The sequence below is a fragment of the Astatotilapia calliptera genome, chromosome 8, assembly GCF_964374335.1.
Source record: "Astatotilapia calliptera chromosome 8, fAstCal68.1, whole genome shotgun sequence".
Taxonomy (NCBI): domain Eukaryota; kingdom Metazoa; phylum Chordata; class Actinopteri; order Cichliformes; family Cichlidae; genus Astatotilapia; species Astatotilapia calliptera.
The window spans coordinates 8,548,476-8,560,679 of record NC_137429.1 but is presented as its reverse complement, the minus strand read 5'-3'; positions in this window follow the sequence as shown (position 1 = coordinate 8,560,679).

Sequence of the window (12,204 nt, the reverse complement as noted above, 5' to 3'; positions counted from 1 at the left end):
TCCATGAAATGAGGTGCTGCAGGTAAAGGCAAGTTTTTAAACACACAAATTGCATAATTCCTCCAAACTTAACTACCTTTCGTAGCAGTACATCCTGGTTTGAATCAAGGTGATGAAGAAAACGTTCATGTTCTCCCGGCTGCTCTCCTTGGAAAGTGACAGTATCATGGAGTGAGTGAGTGTCCGCTGAGTCTATGGTAGCCTGATTGTTCTATCATGTACTAATAGAATGATGGACTCACTCATAGGACACTGGGAAAAGGTTAACACAAGTTTATTTACAGAATGTGATGCGGAAAAAACTAAACTAGAAATGCACCGTCTCTAATGCTGTGGGTTGGAGGGCAGAGGAGATGCAGGAGATGCATCTCAGACAGAAAAAAATACAGGACAGTTTTCCAAATCTTTAATGAATGTATGGTTTTATGATAAAAGGCAAACATTTTCAAATGTGACAGCTTTTACATACTGTGTTCATGGATGTATTGTAGTAGGACATGAAGAGGCTTGGTGTGACAAGAGGATGCTAAGGATAGAGGTCCACATTTAGAGGTGCAACCTGCCCACCAAGTCTATTGTTACGAAATAAAAACTGTGTGTGTGACGTATAGCAGAACTATAGATATGTAGTTTGCCTGGCAAGGCTTTCAGAACTGGGGAACGTCTTCGCAGAGACGAAGACGTACCCCTGTCGCCAAAAGAATTCAAAAGAACGGAATTTAATACTATCCAGCAGTGGTGAGCCCATAATATGTTCTGTTTGCATGTGTTTTTCATGGTTTCTTAATCACATCTTCATATATCATGACATTGTTTATCTTACAGATGGAATATGAGTTAGAATTAGAATTCATTCAGATTTACCTGCTTAGAGCCTCGTCACATGATGCTGACGTAGACACAGCACAAGTGGTTATTCATCACCATGACAAAGAAATTATACCTGAACCCCCAATTCTGCCATTAGCCACATTTGTTCACACCCTACCAAGTTGTGATCACACATATTTCCAATTTAACCTTCATAATGAAAACAAGTTGCTAACAAAAGTTGCTATAATTTAAGTTAATTTGTTTATCCGTTTTCTTCTTATTCAATTCAGGATTGTAGGCAGGCTAGTATTTAAATCCTTAAATACATCAAGGTGATGAATTCATGGATTGTAGGTGTGACGGCCAGTTGAAGGATGGGAAAGAGCCAGTCCATCTCTCCACCTAAGAAAGAGGCAAGAGAGATTAAACAAAAGGAAATAAAACCAGCCTGTCTAGAAAAGTCTATTCATTTTACAGACAAGCTGCGCTCATAAAATTTTCATACTAGCTCTCACAATGGAATTATCTTGTTATTATTAAACCACCAGCTTCTACCTGAATAAAAAAAACTTATAGGCAATTAATTTAGGTAAAAATCAGATAACTGCAAAGGTAAACAGCTAAAGGTAATATGTCTATCTGCCAGGTCATTTTTATTATAACTGCTTCGTATTTTAATGTTGAAACAACACTGCACTGCTTGCCACAGGAGTCACTTTTGCTTCCAGCAGCATGCAAGGGGCTGAGTACTGTATGACAGCTGCTTATTCAGTTCTACTCCAGGCTTTTTTGGTTTTGTTTTTACTTCAGTATAATGTGTCATTAATTCATTGTAAAATGACATTCTGTAAAAATACAGTACAGTGTACTGTATAAATGTGAAGGAATTTTCTCTGTTAATTATCTACAGGTATTGTATTTCTTAAATATTGCATTGCGGTAGCAAACCCCGAAAGGAGGCAAAAGTAAGAGGGAGGCCAGCCATTGCACTGACAGGCTTCATTTTAGTGCTAAATATTAAAGCTTTTATTAAAATAACGTTTTTTTTTTTTTCAAAAGACTCAGTGTTTTTATTTAGAAATAATTGTTAATATCTTTGTTAACTGGATCTGCCAGATAAGTCTGGAATATTTTGCTGTCTCTTTTTGAAAATAATCATGATTTAAGTTTAATATGACTTAATCTTTCCATTCTAGCCAATAATACAGTTTTTTTTATTTTATTGTTTATGATACCCCTAGTTTTAGCCGTGAGAGGCTGGTGTTCAGTCATTTTAGCATACAACTCAGAGTAGCATACATTGCATTAATTCGCATATGCATTGTACAATAATTTCACCATGTCAATAGGAGCTATCAGTTCGGCATACAGATGACAGAGAGTAAGTAAATTATGTTTATTTTAATATAGGCACATTCTTCTTTGACTTGACAGAACACTGGATAAAGCGCAGTATTCATAAATACTATATTTAGCTGCCTGCTTCTCTCTGGGCTTTAAACAGCTTTGACTGCTAGTTGGCTAATGAGCTAAAGTCAGTGTTGTAGATCAGTGTTTCCCAACCACTTGTTGTGCCGTGAGAAATGATCAGGTGTGCCGTGGAACATTACCTCATTAACTATTAATACTTATAGCAAAACCACTCACTGAGTTTGCAAAACTAAAAGCACAAACACTGCTTTGCACTCAGTTTGCCGTTTTGTAACACAGACTTTGTAAAACTGTAGGTAAAATCCACTGCAAAGCACTCTTTTTGCAGAACTGTAAACACAACTCACTGCTTTGCACTCAATTTCCAAATGATCAACACACTTCTAGCAAAACTATACACATTTATGGCTATTATTTACACTACTTTGCCAACTGTCTGGCACACTGTCACATGTGAAAACTATTTTAGATAATTAGTTCACTTTGCAATCAGCCTAAGCACTATAAATAAGCTACAGGTAAGCTGTGTGTGTGGAGTACAATGGAGGGAGAAGGAAGAGTGAGAAGTAGAGGAGGCTGAGGAAGAGGACGTGGAGGTGAAGAAGTAGGACGAAGAGGACGACAAGGACAAGGAGGAGCAAGAGGAGGACGAGTAGAAGAAGAAGAAGAAGAAATAGAATTACTGATGACATCAGAGCTACAATAGTGGACCATGTAATCAACCATGGAAAGACCCTGAGGGAAGCTGGCCAACAGGTTCAGCCTTACTTGAGCTGCTACACTGTAGCAAGATCATAAGGACATTTCAAAATGAGAATCGGTTAGTACAGTCACTTTGCACAAAGACTTGTAGCACTGCCATATGCTAATGAGAAACACAACAATACCATAGATGTAAAATTCCAGAAGATAATTTCCCCGGTGCCTTGGACTAGAGGACATTGCATGTGATGTAGATGAAATTTTGTAGCCGGATCCACAGAGACGACACAATGTAGACTGATTTGTTTTTTTTCCTCACTGAAATTACTATTTTGTTTTGACTTGGAAATAAACACTTGTGTTTGTTTTGATGTGTGTGACTAAACACCAGTACTTGAGGTTTGGATCCCTCTGTGTTTACGGACCTATGACAAAAGTATGACCTCAAACTGACATGGCCTACCTTTTGCACAGAAAAGCAAAAGCCAGATGTGGTTTTTATTCATACCATCAGTGTGTAGTTGGTGCATTGTGTGCTTATTAATGTGATGGCTTGTGTTAACTGTTTGATACAAAAATACCATTTTTATGAAGGTTTGGAGAGTTAAGCATGTTTATTAGCTTTTACAAGAAAACTACAACGTTTTGCTGATTTGGTGAAGGGTTTTGCAAAAATAGCCAATAGTTACAAAAAACGTGCTTAAGCCATCAGAAAAAACTGTAAATGGGTTGCCAACTGCTAGTAAAACTGAAGAAGACAAAGAAGAAATTACATAATAGTCATGCTGTGAGTAAGACAACGCAGCGCGTAATAACAATAGATACGTTTTTGAAAAGAAAAAGTAGCCAATCTGACCAGGGTCCTGGAGTAAATTCCGACCCTACCATGAGTAGTGGTAAGAAGAAAGCAAAAAAGGTATACCAGGGCAAACGCCAAGCCAATTCTGCTATACCTGGTCCGTGGGGGGAAATTATCAATACGTTTTTTGTGAAAAAAAATTTTTCGTGGTGTGCCGTGTGATTTTTTTTTATTTTATTTTTTTTTTCAAAACACTAATGTAGATAACTGGGAAAAGTTAAAAATTCATGGTTCCACTTAGGTATAGACAGGAAGGAATAGTTTTAGGACTCTAATAACTTCTACAGTAATACTTCTGTTTTACAGTTGTCTCTACTTTAGACTTTTAAAGGGTTTCAGGCAGAGTTTCACTAAACCCAGTTTTAGCCTCAGACCTGCCTGGCAGATGCAGTTTTACCTCAGCATATTTATCATTATGTCCATGTTGTAGCACATAGAAATATTTAATTAACATTTTCAAGCAGACACATTTTCTCTGCAACTATTTCTTTGTCATGGTCGTTGACCCAGCATTTTGTGTTTAATATGATTATTGTCTTCTGTTCTAGTTTATTCTGATTTTGGTATCCTGTGTCCTCCCCTTGTGGCCGGTTCGTGTCCCTGAGTTCGTGTTGTGGATTTCCTGTTTTATTTTGAAGGTCTGTGTCTGTTGCTACTGTGTTCAGCTTGTATCCTCCAGTCGTCTTTTCTATTAGGATCAGCTGTGCTTCCCTCCTCTGTGTGATTACCCGATTACCTTGTGTGTGTGTGTGTGTATATATAGTGGGTGTCGGTCTGTGCTTGTTGTCGGCTCGTCTGCGTTTCATGGTGTTTGGTTCTCTGTTTTCACCCTGCCCTTCACCCTGCCCTTCACCCTGTTTTGTCATTATTTTCAGGTTAGCTCTTAGTTTGCCCAGTTTAGGTTCCTTCAGTTATTTGTCATGCCTCCTTGCCTGTTTTGTCACTCCGCCACTTTGTAAATAAACATCACTCATATCAACAGTCTACTGCCTGCATTTTGAGTCCTCATTCTCACAACACCTCACGGCTCGCCCCGGCAGCCGTGACAGTCTTCATTCTAACTTTTGTTGAAATGTGTTGTTTGGTATAGTAATCTGTCTTTATCTATTTTTATTTTAATGTTTTATTATGTGGTTTACTATTATATGGGGAACAAGTCAGGCTTGTGTTGAGAGGGCTGTGGTCATCCATCTGTTTTGTTCTAATAACCCAAATTTCAGGAGCGCCTTCTTTAGTTGTTCAGTTTTATAATTTTCCATTGTATAGTTGAAGTAAATGTCCATAAATAGTACAGAGAGTGTACTGTAAATCTACAGAACTTTCCATTTTACCACTTATGGAAAGGTCCGTGAACTATTCTAAAAACATAATTTTTTTTATCTCTTTTTTTACAGTGTAACATATGCACCATTCTTCAAGGGGCATGCAAATACCATCTCATATCATATTGCAATTGATTCAACTGTTGTTGTATCCTTCCCTCTATAAGACATGTTTTGCTATTAATAAACCAACATTATATGCTGATCCCTAATGGAAAAGTATTATTTTAATGTCCTTTTAACCCTCTCAAGGCAGGCGTTGCCGATTTGCAACGAACAACCGGATTACCCCACATACATATTTTATGAGGTTTTTTTTACTCAGAAGTACCACTGCAGGACTTGGTTGTGCATTAGCAACACAAAGTTTAATTTGAGCCTGAGAGGGTTAAGATATTTGCCCAGTAACCTAAGTAGAGCCAATAATGTCAGTAATTGACTAAAGTGGATGCATTTATCGTGGTGAAAGTAAATGGCAGCATGAAGGGAACTTGGAAATTGCCATGAAAGATGTTCTGCTTGAGGAGGGGGAAAAAACATAGCTGTCTTGCCTTTCTTAAACATGACCCAGCTGCCTCTTCTGATGGAGCACTTAACTGTGGTCTCTCCCACTTCCCTGTTCTTTCACGTTGCTATTGTGACTGTATGAAAGCTTTTACCCACATCCTGAAATCTGTGGCTGAATAGATTTTGAAATTCTATATGTGGCTCAGGACCATCGAAATGGACACTTTTTACAACCAGTTCCAAAAGTGTTGAGACGTTGTGTAAAATGTTAATAGAATCCAAATTTGGAATTATCTCATAAATCCAACTAATGTTTTTCACAACTAAAGATAGATAATATCATGTGTTTAAACTGAGAAACTGTGCGATTTTAAGAAAAGAAAAGAAAACTATTAGGCCATTTTGAAAATGATGGCAGAAATTATTGCACAAAAAGTTGGTAGTTATACAGTGTAATGGTACAAAGAAACAGCAGGAGAAAAACTTTGCAAATTGTTAGGTTTACTGGCAAAAGGCCAGTAACAGGTTGAGCAGAGATTCAATCAGCAAGAGCGGTGTCTATAAATTGTGGAACAGAATAATGATCTGCAATGTAAAATTGTTAAGACTTTGAATATATAATCTACGCATATTTTATGATGGTACCTATCAAAAGTCCACTACATTAAAATAGGTATGGTTAACTGGGTATTAAGACATTGGCAGAGAAACATTTCCAGACACCACTGGGCTTCATTCACTATTGTTCTTACAAACAAATTAGTTTTCATAGAAAAGTCATCAACAGAAACATGATCTACGTACAATGGCCAGTTTGGTTCTTACAGCTGTGCCTATGTTAATGAATGAGACTTGTTTGACTCGGTCCACAGGCCTATGCTCTCTGCCTACCATTTGTATTTTATTCCAATTCAAACAGTAGGCAGTGATTTAATAATTGTTGATCTCTAATATGGAACATTACGTCTGCAGCATAAATAAGTATGATGATCTACCCCAGTACCCCATCTTTGTGATGTTGAAAGTTACCTGTTTAACATGAAATCCTGCTGCATAGTACAGACCTCTCAGTGCTGAAAACTATATAAATCACTTTGGCTCGCTTTAATACAGATCTTACTTGCTGTCAAATCTTGTTTATTTAGGGGTTAAGTTAGCTTGGAAGTTGTAGTGGGGTGAGCTAACTTATCTCAACTGTTTATATTTGGTTCTAGGAGCAGGCAAGTTATTTACTTGGAGGTCTTTCTTTTTACCTTTCTTTATCAGGTATGTCAAATTTTGTGTTGGTGTTTTTTCATCTTGTGTCAAATATGTTTCATGTAAGTTTGTACTTTATGTTTAATGTAAAAATAAATACGAGCCCTTTTCTACAATTACAATTACCCTGCGGGAGAGGAGCTGGAACGGGCAAGTTATTGACTTGGAGGTCTTTATTTTTATCTTTCACCGTCAGACACAACCCAAGAACACATTGGTTACATCCAGATATCTTTTTGGGAGAAATACCTTGCTATTTTACAGAGACAATAGTAAACAACAGTGATGTGCAATACTGCAGATCTTGGTAATAATTTAGCACCAGATACCAAAACTGATACTTATGCTTTTAACTTATGAAGGCAGTTTATGCAGGGTACCTTTCAGGTTTTCATACATTTTGAAACTGGAATTTTTGGAGACCTGAAATGTAAATGTACCTGTCTCTAAAGCACAACTTATGTTGTTTAAATGCAATACACCTCACAGTCAACACAAAAAGATTTAGACATTTTTCATAACTGATGTTTGAGCAATTTTTTTCATAAAAAAAAGCTATTTTGCACAATTCAGCAGGCTATATATATGTGTGTGTGTGTGTGTGTGTGTGTGTGTGTGTGTGTGTGTGTGTGTGTGTGTTCAATACAAATACCAATGTTAGTTACGATACTATCAATATTTTAATTGATCTGCCCGCCTCTAGTAAACAACATGCTTTATCTATTACAATAGCATGGCCTCTTAATAGAAGAGTCAAGGTATTGCAGAATCCAGCAGCTAGAATTCTTTTACATCCATTGAACTTTCACTATGCTACCCCAGTACTGAAGTCACTTTATAAGTATAATATATGAAATGCACTATATAAATAAAATATCCATTGGACAGTCCTGCCCGCAGTCCAGACCTTTCACCAAGTCAAAACATTTTGTGCATCATGCAAAGAAAAGGCCTTGAAAGAGTCAAGAGTGTTAAGAAGATAGAATCTTATACTATGTCAGACAAAAATGGGACAACATTCTGCTCCCAAAAGTCCAATAACTGGAATTTTCAGTTCTTAGATTGATGGACCTTTAAGTGGGGACACTATACAGTGGTAAACATGGCCCTGTCTCAGCATTTGAGTTGCTGTCATCAAGTTCAGTTAATGGATCAAATGCACTGAAAAGGCTGTTTTGTTGGGATCAATAGAGGACAATTACTGTTGTTTTTTACATTTGCCCTGCCCTCTTTTAGGGCAGGGCAAATGTAAAAAACAACAGTGATAGAACAGCAAGCATCTCGAGAAACCAGAGGACGAGGATGCTCATTAATCTCTGAAAGCCATGATGATAGCAGGTTTCTTCTTTCTGATCTTCTTCACAGGTAAGCTGATAATTCCATCTAGCTTCATAGAGCTGACTTATGGTGCTTTTAAAATATAAGTAATCAACACTTTATTTTAACTTCATAAAAGTAAGTAGTAAGTATGTAGTTCAGTATGAAGTCTGTTTTCCTCTGAAACCAGCCATTTACCACCAAAGAACAGAAATATCCTTTTGATAAATTGCACATTTTTCCGGCTCCTACTAAAACCAGATTTTTAAAAAAGAATATTAATGGATCAGGGCTTTTAAACACATTAATAAAAACAAAATGCATTTATGGGAGGAAGACAAAACAAAAAGCAAGATATTTGATTAAAAATTCAAACATGTGACAAGAAAGTAACAAGAAAAAGCACAGAATAATGGCATGGAAACACATAGGGACTTACTAGATGCTTACTGATTACACACAGAGTAATCAGTAAGTGAGCAGGGGGTAAACAATACACAGCTGAAATCAACAGACAATGGCAGGGGAGGAAATAGGAAATGCTGGGGTTTGTCGATCACTTTAAAATGGACGGTGTGGAGGAGGGGTTGTTTAATTGAGGTGCACAAGTGGTTCACCGAACTGACAGGCTGAAGTTAACTCTGTTCCCTCTAAATGTGCTTTTTGTTCAACAATTTAGCTGTACAGACCAAAAGTGGAATCAGCTGTCAAAGTATATCTCTACAAGATGCGATCAGTACTATTATAAGCGATTTTAAGATATGACTTAACCACCATTTATATCAGGATTAAGTCTTTTGCTAGTTATACCCAACCAGTTTATAACATAATAGGTTACTACATATAACTACACAACCACCTTAAAACTCTACAATTTCTTTGTCTCCAGCTTTGTCTTTTTCTCCCCGTATACCAGCACTGATTTAGAGCTTTTGTCTAAATGACAACATCATTCAGGACAACACTGCAACAAGAATATAAGCCTTCATTGGAGAGTATCACCATTAAATCAAGGTTGCCTTTTCATTCAGCTGCCTCTCAAACGCACATAAAACCTGAAAGAATAAACTTATGTTGAAACCAAGCACACCATTGTTTTTCTTGTGACATTACCAATAAGTTTGATGTGTCACATGGCCCTCTTCCTATTGAAAACTTCTAAATGGCAACTATGGTCACCACCCATCTTGAGGAGTTTGCCCCCTCACATATACTAATGTGCCACAAACAGGACTTTAATATCACCAACCATTCCCATTTTACTATGGTGTATCCATAGTATATCCATAGTATCCATATAAATGGCCCACCCTGTATAACGCAAATGGAAATTAAATGAATCATTAAGTGAAATACAAACTATAAAGGTCCAAAAAGAATAACTGTGTAAAGCTATATCTTCCTTGGCCTGTTCAACAGCCAGGTCTGGCTGGAGTTAAGAGAATTCATGGAGTATATTGTATATTGCAGCCAATATTTCCACTGCCTTTAGCACTGGCAAAGGTCAGTTAAAAATTGCGTACATTTGAATGAATTCAAGGTATAAATTCATCACCAGTAACACAATAGTAAACCCTATTAGAAGTATGAGTTTGGTAAGTGGGGGCATCTAGAATTGTATAGAAATATATATATAATGTTATGGAGGGCCTGGCATCATCTTGTGCTTTATTTGTGTAATATTATATCATGTGATTTCGCTACAAGAAGTAGCACTGTGTATAATGAATTAAGAAATGTGATGAAGTGAAATATTCCATGAGTAGGGTTTACTTTCTTTTTTTTACCTCATCCTATAAGTTATATATTTTATAAACTCTAAAATTACAAATGTTACAACATTTAATGCAGTAGAAGTGTATGTTTTTAATCACTATTTAATGAAACATCCAGATTTCATTAATAAAGGGGAAGAAACTGACATGTTCTTGTACTCTTTTCTGCCAGGTGGAAATGCTTTCACTGTAGAGCTACACGATGATCAACAGATGCCCAATGACACCATTACTACAGGTACAGAAAGAGCACTTCAGAAGTTGTCAGGAATTATAAATATATGCATTTTAAATTAATTATCTAGCCAGTTAGCTTTTCTGTTTTACAAATGTATTCATTACTTCTTTTGACTATTTAGATTATATTATTAGATTATATTTATTGTTTATATTGTTAATTTAGTATATATGTCATGAAGACAATACATGTATATGAGAAACCTGTTTGTCACACACATATATTTCAGATCATCAAGCAAATACAACATTAACATTACACAACAATAACCAGAGTAACTACAAAATGCAGTTTTTAAATGATGATTTCAGGAGGGGGGGGTGGGGGTGTAAGTTATGGACAACCTACCTTTGTCCCACCCTCAGCAGCAAGAATTGCAATCAAGCGTCAAGCAATCACTGTGGGGGAATTTGGGTTCACTCTTCTTTGCTGAGTTGTTTTAATTCAACCACACTGGGGTCTGATTTAAGTCTGGATTTGCAGTATGCAACTCCAAGTCTTCATTTTATTCTTTGAGCCATTCAGAGAAGTTGGATCAAATACTTCACAGTCCAAGTCTGGTGGCTAGAAATTCTCATTTTGGGTAGAAAAGAGAATTTATGGTTCTATTGATGATGACAAATAAAGCAGCAAAGCAGCCCCAGACTGTCACACTACCACCACCATGTTTCACTGTTTGTAAGATATTGTTGGAATAGGACCAGGTTTGTTCAGAGAACCTTTTTTCCCCTTGATGCATTTCTTATTTATTCAGGTTACTGATCAGAAACAAGTAAGTGTGACAAATATGCAAAAAACTAAGAAATAAGATGGGAAATAAAGACTTTTTCATGGGATTCTACATACATACAGTTGTTATATACACTCATCATATGCAACAGTATCTATTTATTTATTCCAGGTGGAAATGCCTCTGGTTTATTGCCACAACATGTTGATCAGCAGATATCCAACGGGACCTTTAACAGAGGTACAGGTCTATTTTTAAATACATGTGCAATAATTTGCTTTCTCTGCCAATTTATTTTTGATTCATTAAGCAGACTATCTGAAAATAAACTTCAGATTCAGTCAAAGATTCACTTAAATTTTGTGAAAATAAACTCTATTTATAATTTTCCATATTTTGTTGTACATGACTATCAACAATGAAGGGTAATATGCAGAGTGGTAATGATTAAGTTGATTACTAATCCTTGCAATAATCCTTTCTGTCATCGTTGTATTTTTACTCAGTTGTATATAGTATTTGTATTTGTATTCTATTTTTATCTTATTGTATATTTATTTTATTTTATTCTACTGTATATAGTATTTTATTTTATTCTATTCTGTACAGTTGTGTACTGTATTTATTCTTATTGTATTCTAATTTTTGCCTCATAACTTTTGCACTGTCCACTTCCTGCTGTGACAAAACAAATTTCCCACGTGTGGGACTAATAAAGGTTATCTTATCTTATCTTACTAAAGCCAAGCTATTTCTTCCCCCCTAAGGACCTTGAGAAGCTGATTCATGCATTCATTACTTCGAGACTAGACTACTGTACCTCCCTTTATTTTATTTTGGTCTCCCACACTATTTTCTTAACTGTTTGCAATTAGAATAGATTGAATGCCTTTATTGTCACTATACACTTGTACAATGAAAGACAGAGCATCTCCTTCTCAGTGCAAACATGCTCGGGGGGTCTGCAGCACTACATACATATGGACAGTATTAACAGAGAAAAAATATATGAAATGTAAGAATATAGAAGCCAGTTTTAAAAAGCAATATGTAATAAACAGTGTTATGTATATACAGTTGGGTTACATAGAGGATATGAACAACCAGGTGCCAGAATGAATGATCATATTACTCCAGTTTTAACTAGCTTACACTGGCTTCCTGTGAAATTTCGTATTGATTTTAAAATTCTTTTACTCACTTATAAAATTTTAAACTGTATGGCACCTAGCTATTTAACAGGACTTCTCCAT